The sequence below is a fragment of the Gigantopelta aegis genome, chromosome 4 (assembly GCF_016097555.1).
Source record: "Gigantopelta aegis isolate Gae_Host chromosome 4, Gae_host_genome, whole genome shotgun sequence".
Lineage (NCBI taxonomy): Eukaryota > Metazoa > Mollusca > Gastropoda > Neomphalida > Peltospiridae > Gigantopelta > Gigantopelta aegis.
In genome coordinates, this window is record NC_054702.1 from 41,946,189 (window position 1) to 41,969,109 (window position 22,921).

Sequence of the window (22,921 nt, forward strand, 5' to 3'; positions counted from 1 at the left end):
TATTGGTATATATGATTGGCGCTCAATCAATTACGCTTATCAGTGTGGTAACTTTTCCGATTTTCAAAAACAAGGCATTATAACTTGTATCCCCAAAGAAGGTCGGGATAGACGGTATCTAAAAAAACCTGCCGTCCTATAATATTATTAAATGTAGATCGTAAAACTGCTTCTAGCGTTATAGCCTTTAGAGTAAAAACTGTTTATCAAATATAATAAATGAGTCTCAAGCAGGCTTTTTAAAAGGGAGATTTATAGGTGAAAATACTCGGGTTACATGTATATATGATTTATGGAACTATTGTGACATAAATAAAATTCCAGGTTTACTGCTTACGGTTGATTTTGAAAAAGCGCTTGATACTGTTGAATGGGAATTTATAGACAAAACATTAGAAGCATTCACCTTTGGACAGTCCTTTAGAAAATGGATAAAATTAGTTTTATGTAATAGCAATAGTGCGGTTTTAAATTTCGGCTATCTTTCAGATGTCCTTAAATGCGAACAAGGCTGTAGGCAAGGCGACCCACTTTCACCATATTTATTCATTATATGTGTCGAGTTGCTGTCTGCTGCTGTCAAACGTAATACGGAAATTAAGAGAATACACATCAATAATCAAGTATATTGTATTTCTCAGTATGCAGATGACACTAACTTTACCTTACATGGATCAGAAAATAGTTTAACTGAAGTTATGCAAATATTAGAGGATTTTGCCTCTTGTTCAGGCCTTACGATAAACACAGATAAGAAACACAATGTTTTTTAGGCCCAAGGCAGAATGAGAATACCCCCCCCCCCCCCCTAGCCTACGCCCCTGCAGATTTGTTTCGCGTACGACTAACGGGATTGTCGACGTTTAGCATGTTTCTGTTACTAAAATAAATTAATGTATAAGTTTATTATCATTCAGTACATGTTTTTATTAATTTTAATAAGTTATTTTCATTTTTGGTTTTTATATTTACCGTACATCGCAGAGGACGGTCAAGGGTTCTCGCTACACAAGCTTGGTAATCGTTTTGACACTGCGGTTATTCGGGGGATGCCCGTCACGTGACGCCAAAATAATACGACACACCTCTGCTCCCCAAATAGCCGTTATTTTTCTCTGAATTATGGACCATCTACATAATTAATTATTTTTACGATATATCAATAACAAGTGGGATATGGTGATTATGTAGATGGTTTAATAAACTACTTTTAGGTACAAATCAAATGTATATTTTGTCAGATAATACTTTGTTGGGTCATTAATTAGGTCAACCATCTGTAACTGAGTGTCTTTAACATGAGTTGGATGATACCATAGCCAGGTTTGGTATTCCAACAATCTAATTAAAATTAGCTCCACTATTACATGTGGATCTAACACCAGCCAGTTGGAGCTCATGTCCACCAATCAAAATCTTACTTGCAGAATCCTGCCAGTGATTTAAAACTAACAACACTGCGTAGTCCCCAATGTTCAGGTAACATTTGGTCTGTAAATAATAATTTAAATATTGACCAATCACACTTCGCCTTTTATAACGTTATTTGGGAGCATACAAATTCTAAAAATATCGGGAGAGTCTATTTTAGTACAGCGAACCATACTAATACGTACGGGGTGGGTTATCAGTCTTCAATTTTACATTAAAAACTATTTATTTATTTATCAAAAAAGAAACTAAATCAGTCTTCAGTTTTACATTACAAATTATTTATTTTATAAAATAAAACATGTTTTAAGGCATTCGTAATTCACACGAAACATGTCGTATACCCTCAGGATAATTCGGAATGTTTTCAAATTATTTTTAAATCACTGGCAGGATTCTGCAAGTAAGGTTTTGATTGGTGGACATGAGCTCCAACTGGCTGGTGTTAGATCCACATGTAATAGTGGAGCTAATTTTAATTAGATTGGTATTCCAAAAGAATGTAATTTCCATTTATAATTCATATATAGAGAAATAATGCCCACTAAATCCGTGAATGAATGCCTTTACTATAACAACTTTAAAAACAAACGTTAGACACGATGCTAGGTTGTCCCCTGTCTGTAGAGAGAGAGAGAGAGAGAGAGAGAGAGAGAGAGAGAGAGAGAGAGAGAGAGAGAGAGAGAGAGAGAGAGAGACAGAGACAGAGACAGAGAGAGACAGAGAGAGACAGAGAGATGCATATAAATAAAGATATGGATACAGACAAAGCAAAAATGAGGAGACTAACTAGGATATTATTAAATATATTTTGGCGAATGCCAATTACCGAGCTATAAATTCCTTTGTCTCGAAAAAACAAAGAGTGGAGTGAGACCTGTTTGTTATAATTAATCTCGTACCCAAATGGTTTTAGACTAATTGTTCAATTACCCTCTTGGCCGAATTTGTTTCCGCGTTTAAATCTTTGGAGCTCATTTTGGACTGCTTTGCAGTCATTTGCTAAATTTAGGGGGGAATCAGTGATGAAACACGTCTGGCCAGCATCATTAAGTCACGTCGTACAGTATAATGCATATTTGTCGTTACAGAATAAGGCTCCATCGACAGTTGCAGTGCATATTTCGGCAATTAGCCGAGAACACAGGATGCAGGGTCTGACTGATCCATCGGATCATTTCATTGTGCGGAAAATGTTACAAGGTTTGAGAAAGACTGTTCACAGAGTCAGTACTAGAGCACCTATCACATTAGCGATTTTGGTGAAGCTACCTCGTGCTTTACATGCAGTCTGTTCCTCAAATTATGAGACCTTAATGTTTGAAGCCATATTTTCCCTGGCGTTTTTTGCATTTTTACGGGTTGGGGAAATTGTCTTCACAACACAGGCCGATAATAACGGGCCTCTTTTTCTATCTGATATTTCCATGCATCCAAACATGATGGAAATAACGATTAGACAATCCAAAACTGACCAGTTAGGTGTAGGCACTACTTTACGACTATTAGAAATTCAAAATTCTTTGGTATGCCCGGTGCAGTTAATGCAAGCTTATTTGAAAATTAGATCTAGGGGCAGTATTTATTTATTTATTCATTCATTTCAATGGCAAAGTTGTTACACGATCATAGTTCTCAAGAATCTTAACCAAATGTTTAAGTTTTTTACAGGTGGATAGCAAATGTTTTCGAGCACATTCTTTCAGGATTGGGGCTGCAACTACAGCAGCTATGCAGGGAGTCAGCACAGATGAGATTAAATTGTGGGGTCGGTGGAGCTCAAACGCATACCTTCGGTATATACGAATACCATGGTTGATTTGAATCTGTTATTACATGTGTGCTTTTTTTTTCTCCAGATATCTGGTTGGTGGGATCATCCATAATCTACTGGGCATACCGAAGAGCTGTTGGTCGCCCAATTGGTTCTGATCTTGGATTGGTGAATTGTCGAGTGAAATGGTTTTGAGTACGGGGCCAGAGGTGGTCTAACCCATTGCCTTACCTAAAGCAAAAGCTTAAAAGGTATTCCTCACCGGACATAATACTTATACATTTGGGCTCATATGATCTGGTCCAATGTTGGGGCAAGGAGTTGGGGGAAATGATATTTCGGGATTTGGGGGAGCTTAAACGTATTCATCCGGAGGTCTTCTATGCTTCCCCGAATCGTGTGGCGAGGAGCGGAAGCAAATTCGGGTATAATCCATAAACTATAACGAGTGAATCGTTACGGGTTAAAGTGGGTTTGCGAAAATGGGGGATTCGGAATAAAACATGAGATAGTGATTGAGGATCAGGGACTCTTCAGAGCAGATGGGGTTCATTTGTCAAACATAGGGAATGATATATTTTTAAGTACCTTGCAAGATGCTTTACAAGCTTTTTTCAAGGGGGCCACCAATGTTTTTTTATGGCTACTAAACTGCATGTAAGCTCGGTACATTGTTTTGTTAGTGAGTGGGGTGTCCTCGTATAGACGAGTCCTGTGGCGGTTTGGTGGTGGCCGGACACATTTATCTCTACGTTGGTAACCCTCGTTGGAGATAGGTAAGCTATAACGGCTTAGGTAGGTGCACCCCACCTTTCGTTGGTGGACACTCGGAAGGGATGTGTATGTGGGCATTCTCGTTGGGGACCCTCGTGCTTGCCTTTATGCACATGAGGGGTGCACCAGGAGGCCCTCCCTTTGGGGAACCTAGGAAGGGTGCGACTGTGCTGCCAGAGCAAAACCTCGGATGGGGTAGGCGCATTAGTCGATGCCTGGCCACCTCGTGTCTGCTATAGGGATCGTTTTTTGTGTATTTCATTATATGATAATAAACAAATGCTACGCCATTTTTATTACATTAATTTAGCTTTGTTGTCTGTATTATTAGTACATGTCTGAAATTAAGTCGTTTTAGATTATATTATAGTTTTAATTATTTGGGTTATGAAGAGACAAATACTAATATCACAAATGTATATCTGACAAATACAATGTAGTAATAAACAGGCAGAAGTGGATAAAACACAAAGAACGAGAAATATGGACGAAGACAGCTTACGTGAAATTGAGTGATTTCGCCATTTCCTTCAGCAAATCGATACAAAAGCCATTATATTCCACAGTCCCGTTTACTTCACTCTTGTTTACAAAAGGAGGCCACTGAAAACAAAAAGCATGTCGCCTTAATTATTTGAATACGATATGTACCCCTCCCAAGAAACCTTCAATCTCATATCACAAATTGAAATAAAATGTTATAAACTAAATGTCTTGGTATATTGTTTGTTTTGTTTTGTTGTCAGTGGCGTAGCGTGGGCGGGGCCACCGGTGCGGTTACCCCGGGTGCAAAATGCTGGACTGGTGGAAGGGACTCGGTGAGTGCTAACAATCCACTGGTTAGGGGGCGCAATACTTGCCTTGCCCTGGGCGCTGGCAACCCACGCCACGCCACTGTGTGCTATTGTTGTTGTTATTTATTATTTGAAATAAGTCATTCACATCAAATCCACTAGAACCTTGCTCCTTTTATCCCACCAACAGTCAATATTACAGTTAGTATTAAGTAAAATTAAGTTTTATGGAGCAAAAAAAATAAAAGAATAATAATAAAAATTAATAATAATAATAATAATAATAATAATATTAATAATAATATAAAGTAAAGTACCGTTATAACAAACTGGAAGGGACCATTATGATTAGTTCGTTATAGTAGTAGTTCGTTCTACACATTTGAAGAATTTGGCCTTTTTGATTTCCAAAGTCGACCATATTGGATAACATACGAAACCGGGGTCGCCAGTTTACTCTACATTTCAATGGCGTGTGATCGTCAATGTCGTTTGAACTTTGTTGATTGTCACAAGAAATAGTACTTTTGAAGCAACCCGTTACAAAACATACACGATGAGGTTATGATGAGCCGTGCGAATTGCTGCTAAGTTATTTTTTTTTTAGTGTTATTCGTTTTTTGTCGCATGTCTTGTCATCTCTGCCTGCAGTGCAGTGAAGTGAGAACGTTCTGTTAATTGTTCAGTAACTGTATCCCTTATTGGCACCATTCTTTGGGCTATTTTGTGTGGTCGTGTTTTCTGCACTGCAATTTTTGCTCTAAGTAACATTTCATTTATGTTCGGTTCGTTGTATAAACACTAATTTACATAGCGATTCACAAATTTGGGACAAAATATTTGGTTACTTATAACAGTTAATTCGTTATACATAGTTCGTTCTATACATTAAAATGTATTAATAGTATATATCGTGAAAAAAGGACGTTACGACCAGTTCGTTGTATACAGTAGTTGTAAGCGTGTTCGTTCTAAGTATACTTTACTGTATATGTTTATAACAAATATTATATAAAACAAATATTATATAAAACACTACTACCAACAGTTCAGTATATATTATACTCTTCACAAAAAGTAGGGAAACTCTAATAAGAATTTACAATTGCCAAATGTTTAAGGTTAATATACCTTAAAAATTTGTGGGGAATGGTTATATGATAATAGTGAATTAATTGGGCAAACATTACAACCGGTAGTTCAGTATTACAGTAGGTGGCATGACCACCAAAGATCTTGAAGGACGATTAGGGTCAAAAGTGAAATTTGAAAGTTGACGTTCTTTTTATCAGTAAATCGCAAATTCAGACAGTAAAAATGACTAAAAACAAAATAATAACAACTGTATGATCAACAGAATGAAAAAGATTGACAAAAATAATGTTCCACAGTGATTAATCGACCTTCCTGGAAATTGTCGAAATCGAGAATGACACCCCACGCACGTGTACGGGCCAACTGCGTGATGCACGTGCAAACTATGGAATGTGTTTCGGTGTGTTGACAAACAGACCTGAACGTTCTTTATTAGGATGTCTGTGGTCAAAACGTATATTTGTTCTAATAGTTGATATTAACATTAATATTTCAGGTGTCCCTACTTTTTTTGAGGAGTATATATTAAATTTTCTTTGCGGCTATAGATCTACACTTTACGGCAACCAGATTGGTCCAGAGGTGCTTACTTTTTTCCGTTCAAATCTGGATTAACCGAACACATTTAAGCCACAGCTATTTATTCGCTTCAGTTATAAATTCAGAATTAATTTTTAATTGCCTTGCTACACAGAACAGTACAATATGATATGGAACAGAAACGCATGTGGCATAACACTGACCAATCGGAATAGAATATAATAGAATAGAATAGAATAGAATTTTAACAACACCCCAACACGAAAGACCAATAAGACGTTTTATGCTGTAACAATAAGCTTCTAGTGCACTATGTTGAGACCGACATGATGTTTTATGGTGTAAAAATAAATAAAATAAAGTAAATAATACAGCAATACAGTAAAATAAAAATAAAGAATTACTACTGCTACTACTACTACTACTACTACTACTACTACTGCTACTGCTGCTGCTGCTACTGCTGCTGCTGCTGCTGCTGCTGCTACTGCTGCTACTGCTGCTGCTGCTACTGCTACTGCTACTACTGCTGCTACTGCTGCTGCTGCTGCTGCTGCTGCTGCTGCTGCTGCTACTGCTACTACTATTACTACTACTACTACTACTACTACTACTACTACTACTACTACTACTACTACTACTACTACTACTACTACTACTACCACCACCACTACCACTACCACTACTACTGTTGCTACTACTGCTACTACTACTAATGAATGAATGAATGTTTAACGACACCCCAGCACGAAAAATAACTACTACTAATGACGATGGTGATAACTAATATTCACTTACAATATTTGTTGAAACTGTGAATGTTCTATGGTTGAGACCATACATGGTGTTTGGGAAAATATCACTGTATGTTGCAACGTGGCCAGAGCGATTCACGTACCCCACGGAACTGAGCTGTCTGGAACGACCCGGTTTATAATACAAAGTTTTGATATCACTTCTCCAGCAATAGGTCTGCGACTGTAATATCTGCAAATCAGACTTTTATACTAAGTCGTCATCTCAACTTTGCTAAAAAAAATTAATATAAACACAGCAAAATGGAAACAAAGGATACGTATGTCATTAGTCATCATTAGTGGTACCATTGACGTAATTTTGCGAAGCGATGTCATAGCATAACGTGGCTTCCCAAGTCCCAAGTTCCATGCATATCAACGAGCAATCGGATAATATATCTATATTTTCTTTTTCAATAACAATAATTTGTTTGTAAAAAAAAGAAAAAAAAAAGCAACAACCGTATTTTTCAATATAAAACATTGGTTTCTGAAATTTTGATGTTTTTTTTTTTTTACAACTACAAAATAAATAAACAATTTAATTTGTTTTAAAATATTACTACTACTACCAACAATAATAGGTATAATAATAATTATAATTATGTCCCAAGAAAACTGTTGAAAATTCATATAACTGTATTTAAAAAACATTTTTACAGTCTATAGAAATCAACTTAAAGGAGTTAAATGATAGACATAATTCTTTGGAAGAACTAGTGATATGTATATTTTAGATTCTTTGGAAGTACAAAGCAAGCGTTGTTCCTGTGATGGCGGCTCTGCTCCGTCCCATTCGCTAGATGCTGTAGGTGAAATAGACAGTGATATGCAGGGTGAGTTTCAGGCCATTAAGGATTAAACTGCCATCGGATTTAAAACTTAATGACAGTAGACGTGCTGTAAAAAAAAGCATATAGGCCATTGTTCGACGGCATATGCAAATCAATGCGGTATGTGGAAATGACTTTAAATTATGGGCCAAGTTGACTTCAGCGATGGAATGTTTCAAACTGAATTAGGTAATTTATTTATAGTTGTTTATAATTATTGCTGGTACGTTTACACGTGTAAACGGTATCGTTTCGTTTAGGCCATCTAGACATTTATTAAACGAAAATATCACATGTAATATATGACTGGTCATTAATATTTTTCTCAGTTTTCTTAATAAGTAATTGTTAATAGAGCACCTTAGTCTCTAATACGTTTAGTTTTGAAATAATTCAAATATATATATATATATATATATATATATATATATATATATATATATATATATATATGTGTGTGTGTGTGTGTGTGTCTCTCTCTCTCTCTCTCTCTCTCTCTCTCTCTCTCTCTCTCTCTCTCTCTCTCTCTCTCTCTCTCTCTCTCTGTGTGTGTGTGTGTGTGTGTGTGTGTGTGTGTGTGGTAGCCTTGATTTGTCTTTTTCAAGCATTGCTGTTATTTAAACATAAAATTCGTTAGATATGGTATTATAAATTGATGATTGTTACAGTTCACGATTACATTGACAACCAGTATCAGGGTTGAAAATTAACATGAAAACCATGGTCGCCAGCAGGGCATGTTGTCGAAAAATCTTACTGGCCCTTCTCAAATTCAACTAGCCTTCCAATTTAACTGCACAGCGAAAATCAAAACTAGAATTTTCTTTGTTGAATAATAACCATGTATAATAATAACCATGTACATAGTCCGTTTGCGTCAAAAAGAATGTAACTTCATAATGAGTAAAGTTAAAATTAATATTAAAAAACATAGTATTAAGTTTTAAATCAATACCGACCCAAATGACATTAAAAAAAATCCATTATAAATAAAAATGTTTGGTTACAAATTACCATTAAATGATACAGATTGAAGATAAGTTTTAATACAGAGGTAAAGAAAAATGCTAGAACAGCCAATTTATGCAGCTAAAATATTTGGGTCGCCCTTAGCCAATAAAGGTCGGCATGGGCGACCGGGCGACTGCTAATTTTCAACCCTTCATTATTATACTTTATTGCATTTTTCATCGTGTTACTGTTTGTTTTCGCACATGATGTTGACAGATTAAAGCAGGGTGATAAACTTACACTAGTCATTTGACGTATGCCCTGCATATCAATAGAGTTAATTTACTTTGCTTAACAGTATAATAATACTTGAGCTAAACAAATAATAAAATATTATTTCCCCTCAGTTTTAGATGCATTATAGGGTAAAGGTCACAACCAATTGAAAATGCAGAATATCGGTTTTATGCTGTTCTGACTGAAAGGATATTCTCCATTCTTGCCCCCACAGGATAAAACTGATGTCTTATGTCATTAACTATTTTTCAAGTATCTATATCATATCGTGAAATATGTTTTCTGTAAAGTTGAAGTATGGTATACATGTTTAAGAAACAGTTATCGTATAAGCCTAGTAACAGTAATCTGCGATATCAAAGTCATGATTCATTTCCAGGTCGATATGATTTACAATATCTCTACACTGCTACATCACAAAATGTATCTATATTGTTATTGCACATATTGCTATAATGTAATACGCAACACTGACTTGTCACCGGTTTTAACAAACTGGATTATTAATGGTGTTGAGATTCCATTTAAAGACCAACCACATCCGTTCATATTTCCAAATCCAATATTTACACCCAAGTAAATTTTATTAATAGATGGCGAAATTGAACGTTTATTGAATATCGGTGCTATATAGTTTTGTGTTTGTACTCCGACGTTATGTTTCATGTTTAGGTTGTGTATCCAAGAACACCTCATAAAATTACATTTGATTTATACTTTGAAATATTTAAATAGCTACTGTGAAGCAACCTCAAACAGAAATGATAACATTAGAACAGTGTATAGTATTATTCAGTGACGATTATTTGTTTTTCTGGACATTACATGTTCCTATACATAAAGAATACAGACAATGTCTTGAGAGAGAGACTTTGTATTAAGTAGTCCATATTATTTTGTTAAATGTTTAAGACCTATTATATGTTTTCTCGGGTCACTGGGTGTTAGTATTGTATGTGGACAACTTGTAATTGGTGGCATCTAATGCACTGAATACTGATCATAGTGATGTGTTGGTTCACAAACTGCAGGATTTAGGTATTGACATTAATCATGAAAAAAAGACATTTAGACCCAATACAAGTGTTGGATTATATTGGGTAAACTATCCAGACATAATTACTTAGCTAACGGGTTGTTACAGATGAAAAGAGAGATATCCGTTAAGACACATTTCGAGTATTTGTATCTGCGATATTTTTAGCAAAATTATATGGAAAGTGGAAACTTTTCTTACGTCAAGAATCTTATGAGACTGTGTTAGCTATAAATAAGGAAACAAAAGAAGAACTTGAATGGTGGTTACAGTCAGTTGATATATTTAATTACAAACAAATATGGCGTACTATGTTTATCAATTAAGTTTGAATTCCACTTTATTCTGGCTATCATAGCATTGGTTGTGCTGTGATTAAATTGATATATATGAATGGGGAAATATTGGCCTTTGACATTGGATTTGTTCTATTTTCAGAGAGATAACAAAGAAGAAATTGTGTACCTTTGTGAATAATTCCGTAATGTTGTGGCGGGTGGCTTCAACTGACATAGGTTCTGTAGTATTGTGGCTACCAATGTCGTTCAGAATTTTGTACAGCTCTGACGGTAGACCCTGTCAATAAATTTGGCGGTATAAACACTGTAATTCTGTAATGAATTGCAACTCGTATAAATTAACAAATGTTTGTTTCTTTAATAGCACCTCGACACATCATTTAATCTGTTAAAAATACTGTTCTGGTGACACGTCTACTGTGTAAGTAAAGAAACATAAAAGTGTCGTTGTGTTCTTTACAAGTATGGTGGCATAAACATTTCATCACATATATATATCATCTTGAAGAAATGATTGCAAGGCAAGAAAATCAATCAGACTTTATGCAGGTTTTGAACATAACTAAATCTTGTGTTCTATAAAGTAATTGTTTATGTTGTAAGAGGTTGCAACTTTATACCACATGCACCGTTTATGTCAATAGACCTATCTTACATTCCATCTGCACATGAGCACGAAACGTGCACATGTAACAACCATTACAAAATCAAACTGCATTATAGGAGATCTAACACTCTCGTAGGCGTCTGTGACAGATGTGAAAATCGAAATGACTACGTTCGGAAGAGATATCAAACTTTGGTGAATTATATAGAGGATACTAAACGAGTTAACAATTATTATCAAATTTATGTCACGATTGAAATAATTTCTTTAGCTCGTGACAATTGAAAAATATTTCATGGGGGACATAAGTTTGATAAAAACTGGTACCAAGTTTGTTATTATATTTATTACCCTAGCTATATATATTTTATTATCTTAAAACCTTTCACTTTCGATATACGTAAATGTACTTGTATACAGAAATTGCATAAACCATTTTGCGCACTGTGCTGAGTATTGATGTTTTCTTTGGTGGGGTTTTCAGTAATTAAAAGATGGAAGATGTTACTGTGCTTTGTATCCATGATAAGTAACAACACACCTCTGTCATGTTCATCATCTCTTTCTGTGCAGAAGGTGGGTAAGTGATAACAGCAACATTGTCGAGGTCCTTGGCGCATGATTCTAAAACTAGTTGATCTTTTACAGGTAAAATAAGCAGCCATTTCGAAATCACTTTCAGCGCAGTTTTGTTGTGATGTTTTTCGTCAAATGAAATTACCTAGAACAAAAGGAAGGAAGGAAATGTTTTATTTAACGAAGCACTCAACACATTTTATTTACGGTTATATGGCGTAAGACATATGGTTAAGGACCACACAGATATTGAGAGAGGAAACCCGCTGTCGCCACTTCATGGGCAACTCTTTTCGATTAGCAGCAAGGGGTCTTTTATATGCACCATCCCACAGACAGAATAGTACATACCACGGCCTTTGCTACACCAGTTGTGGAGCACTGGCTGGAACGAGAAATAGCCCAATTGGCCCACTGACGGGTATCGATCTTAGAACAAAAGGAAAACCAATAATCGATATGAGAGAGAGAGAGAGAGAGAGAGAGAGAGAGAGAGAGAGAGAGAGAGAGAGAGAGAGAGAGAGAGAGAGAGAGAGAGAGAGATTTATATAAGAAACGTTGATTTGACTGCAAAATCTTATACTACTTACTTCATTTATCACACTGGAGACACATAAAGTAGAGCAGAAAAGTACAAACTGCAGTTCTTCATTAAGAGCCCGTGTGTGGTAAGACTGGTTTAGCATTTTGTAAACACTGCTGCTGTCTGTGTAGTTATCAAGACTAAACATTATGAATTCTGATGAGTTTTCCGATAAAGGTGTCGTTATCGTATTTGTGTTGAGATCTACAGAAACAAGGAACACATAAAAGGTATTCTTTAATTAAAACAATAGCTTAAGTTACAAAATATTCTGAGAGTACTACTAAAACAAATCATGTCCCCTACCGGGCCAAACAAATTTTCCTATTTCCTAAGGTCAAGAGCTAATCCAGGAACATTGGGGTTTAACCCGGAAATAAATAGTACAGAGCTGTTTTTTCAGAATAGATGCTGAACAGAAGTAAATATATACTTATCATCATGTAGTTTATGCATGTAACCCATTTTCGTTATCAACCGTAGCGAGTTCAACCTAGTATCGCGCACACATTTTTGACATCTATAGTCGGATATTTTAAAACAATAATAAGAGAAGCTGGAGATAGTAAATTAGAACAAGAAGATTAAGAAAAAATGCGTTTGAGAGTAGGCTTACTTTTCTTTTGCAAGGCTGCTGAAAATTTTGATAATAATTGAATGGACTAATACATTTAACAAATTTATTTAGATAATTAATTAAACAAAATTTAAATATTGTTTTTGTCTGGTATCTTTAATAGACCAAATGAATGATTGGTACGCTAAATGGTATTAATAGTCATATCGTGGTCTGGATCGGAAGGTGGTGTTGAATATGGACCAAGCCTGCCCTTTTGTCTACGTTTTTCCTGGACACGGAGGAATAGCCTAATACTGGACTGAATAAAAGAAAATATTTCTTTAGCGGGGGGGGGGGGGGGGGGGGGGGGGGGGGGGGGGGGGGGGGGGGGGAGGGGGGGGGGGGGGTGGGGGGGGGGGGAGGGGGGGTGGGGGGGGGGGGGTGGGGGGGGGGGGGGGAGGGTGGGGGGTGGGGGGGGGGGGGGGGGGGGGGGGGGGGGGGGGGGGTGGGGGGGGGGGGGGGGGGGGGGGGGGGGGGGGGTGGGGGGGGGGGGTGGGTGGGGGTGGGGGGGGGGGGGGGGGGGGGGGGGGGGGGGGGGGGGGGGGGGGGGGGGTGGGGGGGGGGGGGGGGGGGGTGGGGGGGGGCGGGGGGGGGGGTGGGGTGGGGGGGGGGGGGGGGGGGGGGGGAGGGGGGGGGGGTGGGGGGGGGGGGCGGGGGGGGGGGGGGGGGGGGGGGGGGTGGGGGGGGGGGGGGGGGGGGGGGGGGGGGGGGTGGGGGGGGGGGGGGGGGGGTGGGGGGGGGGGGGGGGGGGGGGGGGGGGGGGGGGGGGGGGTGGGGGGGTGGGGGGGGGGGGGGTGGGGGGGGGTGGGGGGGGGTGGGGGGGGGGGGGGGGCTGGGGGGGGGGCGGGGGTGGGGGGGGGGGGGGGGGGGGGGGTCGGGGGGGTGGGGGGGGGGGAGGGCGGGGGGGGGGGACTGGGGGTGGGGGTGGGGGGGGGGGTCTTTGGTTACACCCCAAAACCCACCTCTTCACACGCGCCTGTAAGGACACTTAGTAAGTGATCAACATCATGTGGTATACGAAATCAAACACTAAATCGAGATTCACAAATCAATCAATTTAGAAATACATGTATTCTGGTAAAGACAAACGTTTTTCGGATTTCATTCACATAGGTTTACCAAATTCAAGTGGCATCCCGCAAATACGTAACCAAAATGCATGTCTTATTTACAGAAAGATCTTTCGAAAAGACACCGGCAATGTACTTTGAAAACAAACAGGCCATTTCTGGAATGTATTGACTTTTGACCAGCTCTGTTTCTGGAATGTCATGTATTCACAGTTCTGAAGTTGTCTTCTTCTTTTTTTTCATTACAAAGTGATTTGTAGAGTTGCGCGTATATGGTGAAACGGGTGTCTAATGCTTCAGCGTCACGACACTGCAGTGATGAAACTTACTGTCCTGTTAGAAGATTTGTACAGGAGCTAATAAGACTGAAAATAAGCCATTGTACAGGGCAAACTTGATCAGTGATGCTTTCAGAAGTAGCTAAATTATAAAGCTGATATTAGCTAATCATAGGGGAATTGGTCGAAGGAAACGTGGCTGTCCTGTCCCTTATAACACGCACTAACGTGATGCGATAATAACTCTGTTGTCCCTTGCCATGGAAAAAAGGCTATGTTTAAGAAGTGTAGTATGAAAGTTCAAGTTCTCTTGGGCCACTTTGTATGACTTCGTATCTCCACTGAAACAATCCATATCTTTAAAACCATTGAAATGAATTATATGTATGGTGACTTAAAAAGCTCAAACCTTCCGAAAGCCCAAGATAAAATATATACAACAGAAGAACGATAGAGCAATAAGGCTCTCACCAGCAGTGACTCCCCCGAACAACATTAAATACATGCCAATCACCTTGTTATTCAGTTCTACCATTCCTTTGCCAGTGACCCCTCTCATAGTGGTCTTGGTTGAAGCTTGGTCAGTGGAAAATGCTGTGCCATTCAGTACATTGTCCAACATACTCTTGAACCCTTACTGTTAGATCCACTACACAGACTGTAACACAGATGTAGATAATTCAGAACCAAAATCTGATCTGTGAGAGTCTGTTTACAGTGATGACGAATGCAGCTCAAGTTTGTGAAATAGACCAGTTTTCAGTTACGACCAATCATACATTAAGAATGTTTGTTCATTTAATTTACGGTTCCCATGAAATAAAACCTTTTTTGGTGGTGTGGTGGTTTCCATGATGACAGGTTTGTGTGATATGTCTATTGGTGTAGTATTAGGCCTACAACTTTCTCGCTTTCAACTGCAGCCGTCGGATAGTCTGACATGGTGAAAAGGATGCCAATACACGTAAGTCCCACCCTTCGGTACATAACCTCTCCACAGACAAGACTCCCTCAGTTCCTCCTGCTCTCACAGCTTGGCACACCATGGTAACTAGGCTCTCACGGACCTAGCCTAAACTGGAGCGGATCTCGGAGCAGCTGGATCCTCATGGGTGCATGACCCATCGGCGTATTAATATGCTCTGACACTCACTAATCCTGTCCCAACTATGGGTAAATAGATGACCAGATAGAGGGCGTAAGTCTATCTAGGAGAAGGAAAATTCAAAATTCCAATTCAACTCTGTGCTTCCTGGGTAGGATCTTCATCCAGGAGCTAAAGTTGAGGTAACCCCTACAGAACACATAAAGAGTTGAAGATGGGGGTACTAGGCCACTGGCGCTCTTCAAAAAAAACATGGCAAAAATCCACAATATGGCTACAACAACAGACAGATGTAATAGAAATGATGCTCGCCCACTGATCCCCCCCCCCCCCCCCCCCCCCCCCCCCCCCCCAGGATGAGGCAGCGTCGGGCTCCATGCCTCGAAAGAGCCCATCCTATGCTACTGGAGGTCCCTCCCATTCGCCTTTTTGTGCCAGGGGGTGAGGGAGGAGAGTTACTGGCAGCACAACAGTAATTAAGCAACAACCTCTCAAGGTAATGCACTGGAATGCTGAGGGAGTTTTTAACAAGAAAACAGAACTTGAACATACACTACATGAGAAAGGCATCAATATTTCCTGTAATCAAGACACCCATCTGCAAAGCTCTGAAGATCAGAGGTTACCAGTGATCCATGTCTATGAGACAGCAGTACATACACACGATTCTCAATACCAGGTTATAAATGTCAAGACAAATACAGAGTAATTACACATTCCAAAATTTCTACTGCCCTAATGACCTCTCTCTCTCTCTCTCTCTCTCTCTCTCTCTCTCTCTCTCTCTCTCTCTCTCTCTCTCTCTCTCTCTCTCTCTCTCTCTCTCTTTCTCTCTCAATCAATCAATCAATGTTTTAAAGCAAATATTTTGGCAGTTGGCGACTTCAATAGCCATTCACAAAGTTGGGGCTACAACCACATGGATCGACGAGGAAAAGACGTGGAAACTGACAAGATGAAAATCAACTTATTATAATAACCAGTCTCAGTGACACTCCAACAACCATCTCTACCCCAAACCTTGAAGACATTCGGAGAGACATGAACAGAGATGTGAGTGAACAGTTAGGAGGCAGCGATCATAACCCAGTAGGCAGTGATCGCAAGCCAGTAATTCTCAGTGTCAACGGAAGAGTTAATATTGATCCTGCACTTCCGCACTGGGGCTATAAGTAAGGCCAAATGGGGGCTCTTCAAACACCATACAAGTACTCTCATCAAGGATTTGCAAGTCACAGGAAGATATATAAACCACGTTGTCAAGGAATTTAATACCTGTATTCTTAAGGCATCCCATGAGACAATCCCAAGAAGTGCTAGAAAAGACTACAAAGCCCTACTGGAGTAACCAACTATCAAAACTGCAGAATGACATATCTGATGCCAGGAAAATGGCAGAAGAACAATCACAAAATTAAAACAACATGAAGCTCCAGCAGGAAAAAAACAACAAAATATCTCAATGCAAACATCCAGGCAAGACGCAACAGTTGCAGACAGAAGACAGCAGCTCTAAATCTAGAGAGAGATGCACACAAACTGTGGAAACTGACAACACAACTTAAGTATGAGCATAACAGAGGACAAAAGATCACACTGAAAGAAAATGGAGAAATGCTGACAGGGAAACGAGCAGCTAATCATCTAGCTAACAATTATGAAGGGCAGATCAGGGAAGCATACATGTCAGTGTTGAGCAGCAGCGAGAAGCAAGAAAAGAACAAAGGGAGAGAACCCATGCAACGACCGATCACAATTTATGAGCTACATGTAGCACTAAAGAAACTTAAGAACAAGAACTCACCAGGTCCAGACATGATCACCAATGAGATGCTTATTCATCTTGGCAGCGCAGCAATCAACAAGCTATTGGAGGTTTTTAATCGCAGCTGAGAGGAGAGAAGCCAAGATTATGGTCCTGACAGAGAAATTCAGGTACATGCCCAGCCATCCAATGAAACAGAGGATGGAGGGTCTGAAAAAGAACTGGCTCAAACGCAGGAGTTTAATCCACCAAAGTTGGAGACTTATCAGAGAGCATAAAGCCAACCATCTAACAGAGACTCTTCCATTTAGTCCAGCAGATCTCCCACATCCATGGACTTCTGAACAAGCTAATCTACAGATTAGTATATCTGTCCCACAAGTAACCTCAGGAAACTCCCAAGGTGACGTGGTCAAATGCTCTTAGACTATGGCCATGATCAATGAGCAGTACCCAGAAAAATCCTGGATCAATACATACACATATGGCTCATCAACAAACGCTGTGACCAGTGAAGATGCAGGCATGTTTGTTAAGTTCACCTCAGAAAACATCTCCAAACCAGACATACCAACCAGCACCTACAGTTCCAACTATAATGCAGAGACCCAAGCCCTAATGCAGGCTGCTACCATGATTAAGGACATTCAAAGATGAATGTTAACAAGTCGTCTTTCTGTCAGATGCTCGTTCAGTCCTGCAAGTGTTAGAAGGGGATAAACGTCTTCACCTAATGGAAGGCATCCAAGAACTTGCAAAGAAAAGACGAATGGCCCTATAATGAATCCCAGCCCACTGTGGCATCCCAGAAAACGAGGAAGCCGACAGGCTGACCAAACTAGGAGCAAAACAAATGCAACCAAACCACAGAGTTAGCTTCTCCAAAAAGAAAACCCTGATCAGGCCAGCCAATAAGCCTAGGCCATTAAGGGATGATTAGCACCTTCTCAGCTGAGTAGATCAAGTAACACTATTAAGACTCCATACAGGCCACAAACAAGACTAAATGCTCACGTGTTCAAAATGTTCAAGCTAGCACTTTCATCAACCTGCAGTAATGAAGACCAAACACCTGAGCACATCCTACAGCAGTGCCCAACATATCAAGGTTTGAGACAGTCTGAGTGGCCCATTGAAACAACCATACAAACCAAACTCTATGGTGACAGAGGAGAACTGGAAAAGACAGCTCATTTCATTTTACAGACTGCAGACTACTGGTGTAGCTTGTGAAAGAAAAAGCAACAACATTATTTTGATACAATTCGACTAAAATAAAATAAATGGAATATTTGCACAAAGAGAGTATTTAATTATATAAAACTACTTATTTAGACTTTATAAAGATTTAAATTATTTAGCGATATTACCCCGGCCATAATTAATTCAACTCTTGTCTATGTGGAATATTTTCACAAAGATATTACTGTGAAACGCATAATAGTTTGGTATTACACTGGTATTGTAGTTATAGTACCCATATGAGTACTTTAAATAGTACTACAAAGATGGACTTTCAATAAATGATCTTGAACTTGGTTTCTTTGACACACATACATAACCAAATTGCCTCCTGTTATGTGTCAATGCAGATTCCATAGTTTGAAAAAGTTATAACAACGTGTGATTTCATGATGTATCAGAAGAGTTGATGAGCAAATATGAATATATTTTTGGACAAATAGGTCATGTGATAAAACATGAATTTTGACTAAAGTTACTATCAATAGTAATTTTTTCACGCACATCAATTGGAACATGGATGTTGAAGTATTGTTAAACATTAGAAGTTGATTCATGAAATTAATAAGTCCCTTTAAGCTTGTCATTTAAAAAAGATGTGGATTTATTTGTAGCTGTAGCCATCATAAAAAATAGGGTCACACACTAATCGCACACTGATTTACAAAACCAAAAAAATAGTCTTTGAAACAGTATGACAGCATTGCAGGACTTACAGCTTTCACTGCGTAACTCAGTTTTTAACCCTACCCCCAATTTCAATGGCACTTATTTGTTTAAACAAGATATGGATTTATTTGTAGCTATAGCATCATAGAAACTATAGCTGGCATGGAAATGGGGGTAGGGTAAAAAAAATGTTAGTTACACACAAATACATGTACATCATGTAATGGTAGTATCCCTTTTTCACATCTAGTGAGGTAGACTTTGAGAAAAATCACTATGACCATTCGTCCCCCTAGATGGTAACATCTGCCCAAGTTGTAGGTCCTGGCTTATGAACTAAATTGGTTTGGATTTTCAGTTTGCCACCATTAGGATTTAACTTTAATTGAAAAGGGAGTTGTTATTTTTTCTATTCCTGAAATGTTTTTGTATTAGCAAAGTTAGGTTTAAATTAATTACCTGATTCTTCATCGGTTATCAGAACTAATTTGTTCCACTTCAGATGCTTTATAACGGCATTCAAAACATCAGCTTGTTCTGGCAGTAGCTCATCTTGCATTCCATTAGAAGTTATAAGCATTTCATTACAGGAGTTTACTTCTGGAGATGTATCTTGTAAACTTGAGGCTACAGCAAGACACACAGGTTCATAGGCCAGTCTATTGTTGAGAGTGTCGTCTGTAAATTGGGCAAGATGCGACTGATAGAACAAAACGTCCACTGGCATAGCGTCCAAATTGATGCTTGTTTGAAATGCATCAGCAAAGACGTCGTTTATCACTACAACATCGACAGATGAAATGTTGAATACCGATTTTACTGAAAATATACCAATTTCACCTGAGTAATCAGTTTAAAAAACAAACAATGTAAATTGTTAACTTTATAATAAAAATATGAACTATGACCTCTACGGTTTAAATATATTGTACTGTATACTTTGTATTCCCAATAACGAGTAAACGTGTTATTCCATCTTTTGTTTGGAATACTTACATAAATATTCCAAACTTTATCGAAAAACAAGGACACCTGATACTTGACATCATTCTGATTTCTTTAGTGGGTATACTATACAGCAAATTAAAGAAATTACGTAATTTTTGTAGAGAAAATCATATGAAATACACCACCATTGAAGAGAGTTAACTTATGGTCAGTAATTGTAGTAAAATTGAAATAGCCTTTGTAAGAATTAAAACGAGACGTACTGTCATTTCCTGATATTTGACAACACCATGGCAAAATATTTTTTTCTCTGGTTATATCTTTCCTTTATCATATAATTAACCTTTAATATTATTAATATAGGGCTGATAGCCAGCACTGGTGAGTAACAAAATAAAAGGCATAGTAGAGACACATTTATACAGTTTCATGACCAAGGTTTGAAGGTGTTGTAAACTGTTTTTCATATTTCCAAAGTCTTCTGAATAAAAGCAGCGGGGTTGACCCTCTCAAAAGTGTGGGCTAATTCCGCCAGGTGGCGAAATCCAAGATGGCCGTCGAATGTATTTAAAACATGTGTTTTCTAGCTGCTGCTTGTCATATTTATGTTCAAAAATATGTTTTGGGTGTCAGTGAATTCATTTGTATACATACAACAGTGTGAGAAAATAATTAAATTATTTCAGACGATAATTCAAAACAGTTGCCGAAATTTAGAAGTTGTTTTCATTTTATACAACTGATATATAAGTGCTATCTTATTCCTATTTCCTTTCGAACTGGTTGGGATATAAGGGTATTTTATCCAGTAAATACCTAATACATCAATAGTCAAATAAGTCAGGATTACACTGTCCTACGTTGAATCAGTTGGCGTGAATCGAACTCGGTTTCTTATTCTGCATCCCGTACCACCCGAAAACAAAGGTATTTTTATATAAAGATGATCTGCATTAAGTAGACTGTCTCAGGACTGGCGTGGCAGAATGAAACTTGTTCGCAACCACATCGTTCCAATCAGCTTGCCAAATTGAAAAGATAAATTGGTTAATGTTGTTCCAAATCAATTAAAGTTACACTAACCCTGGCATGAGACAACCCCAAAGCAGACCTGGTAGCTGAATCTGTCTTTCCATTACCCCAGATGCAAGCATGGCTGGGCAACAAACAAAATACAATGTCTTTGTTGATCATGGAAAAAAGACGCACTGTTGCATCACCATTCTAATTAAGGGTTGTTTCAGCTTCAAATTACATAGTTGGAAGACACGAAAGTGAATCTGTGAACATAATAAATTTGAATGCAATAGAGTCCTTTATATTTTCCAAATCCGGCAGTATCATAGAAATCATTTTGACTGATGGAAAAACGGTAGCACAAACCACAAAATTCCCATCCCGTGATCCGTCTGTATAAACAGGAATGTAATCACGGTACCTGTCTTGAATCGTCTTCAAATATTGTTCATATCTGTTTGATCTTTTTTAAGATGTGCCAGATCAAACGCAATTTTGATACACCAAGGTGGTAAAACAATATATGAAGAATTTTTCAAAGACCAAATGTAAGGATTCGTCCTTGCATCAAACACCTTCGTATATTTGTTATCAAACACCGCATTATATACAGGACGTATCAGTAGTGATTTAATCTTAGTGGAATACTGAAAAGAAAGCATTACACGCCTAGCATCCAAACACAGTTCGTGCGTATCATCATACAAGCTCTCTATAGGGGATGCTCTAAAGGCACCAAAAATCAAAGCATAAGTTCCTGGATATGTATAGGCTCTAGCATCTGCAAGTGAACATAAAAATAGGTAACAATGCATATTGTATATACATAACAATAAATAATTTAGGATATTCCCACTTTGCTTTCCCTTATTTTAAAGCAATAACCCGGTGTATATAAAAAGAAATCATTGGTGAGAACAAAGTAGATGGATCCAGTAAAACAACGTCGAGTTGATTTTTGTGAAGTTGCTAACTGACGGACAAATATTATATAATCTTTGAAATATATCATTGCTTTGGTTATTACTGGCATAGTCTATCATCTATGGGAGGTTTGTTATATTGACCTACTTCAATATGAAGTGGATGAAACCAAATAAATGCTAAAACAACTACACTTCTTTTATTTTATAGAATTTATCAACTAAAAAAGAACATAATAGTGTATAAATTAATGATACCATATTTTTATAAATTAAAAGTACGCAATTAATCAAAGCAATTTTCAGTATTTATCAGTTAGAAATAAAGTATTATTTGGCAAATAATTTTATTTTTTATTTTTAATTCGCTACTGTTATTTGCTTGGCTGTTTTTGTTTGTTGTTGTTTTTTAGGTTACGGGTCTAGCTTCTGTTCAACACAGTATACACAGAGGATTCGTCTCGAGTGATTTGTAATATGGCAAATCTCAATCTATGCTACTCGGTATTTGTCGAGGCTCTGATTAGCTAGGCGACGTTGACCGTTTACATCATATTAAAACATGAATAGCGAATTTGATTTATCCTATAACACTTCTAAACTATTATTTCCAATTATTACCGGTTTAGCGCAATTAATTATGGAAGAGGTCAAGGGTCAGTATTTCATACACCTGGGAAACTGCTCAAATTGAGTAGTAGTCCAGTCAATTTAAGTACTGACTCAGAATTTTTTATTTTTTTTATTTTAATGTTTTATTTAACGGCGCACTCAACATATTTTATTTACGGTTATATAGCGTCGGACATATGGTTAAGGACCACACAGATATTGATAGAGGAAACCCGCTGTCGCCACTTTTAGATTAGCAGCAAGGGATCTTTTATATGCACCATCC

General features: G+C 38.2%; 1 long non-coding RNA gene across 1 annotated transcript; it reads right to left on the reverse strand.

Annotated features, from left to right (window-relative positions):
* Nucleotides 1-4,499: 4,499 nt before the first annotated feature.
* LOC121371946 lies at nucleotides 4,500-10,877 on the reverse strand. Its single transcript, XR_005957864.1, has 3 exons — nucleotides 10,788-10,877; nucleotides 7,207-7,395; nucleotides 4,500-4,582 (listed from the first exon to the last, which is right to left on the reverse strand). It is a non-coding gene; the product is annotated as an uncharacterized LOC121371946 (long non-coding RNA).
* Between the last annotated feature and the right edge of the window lie 12,044 nt (nucleotides 10,878-22,921).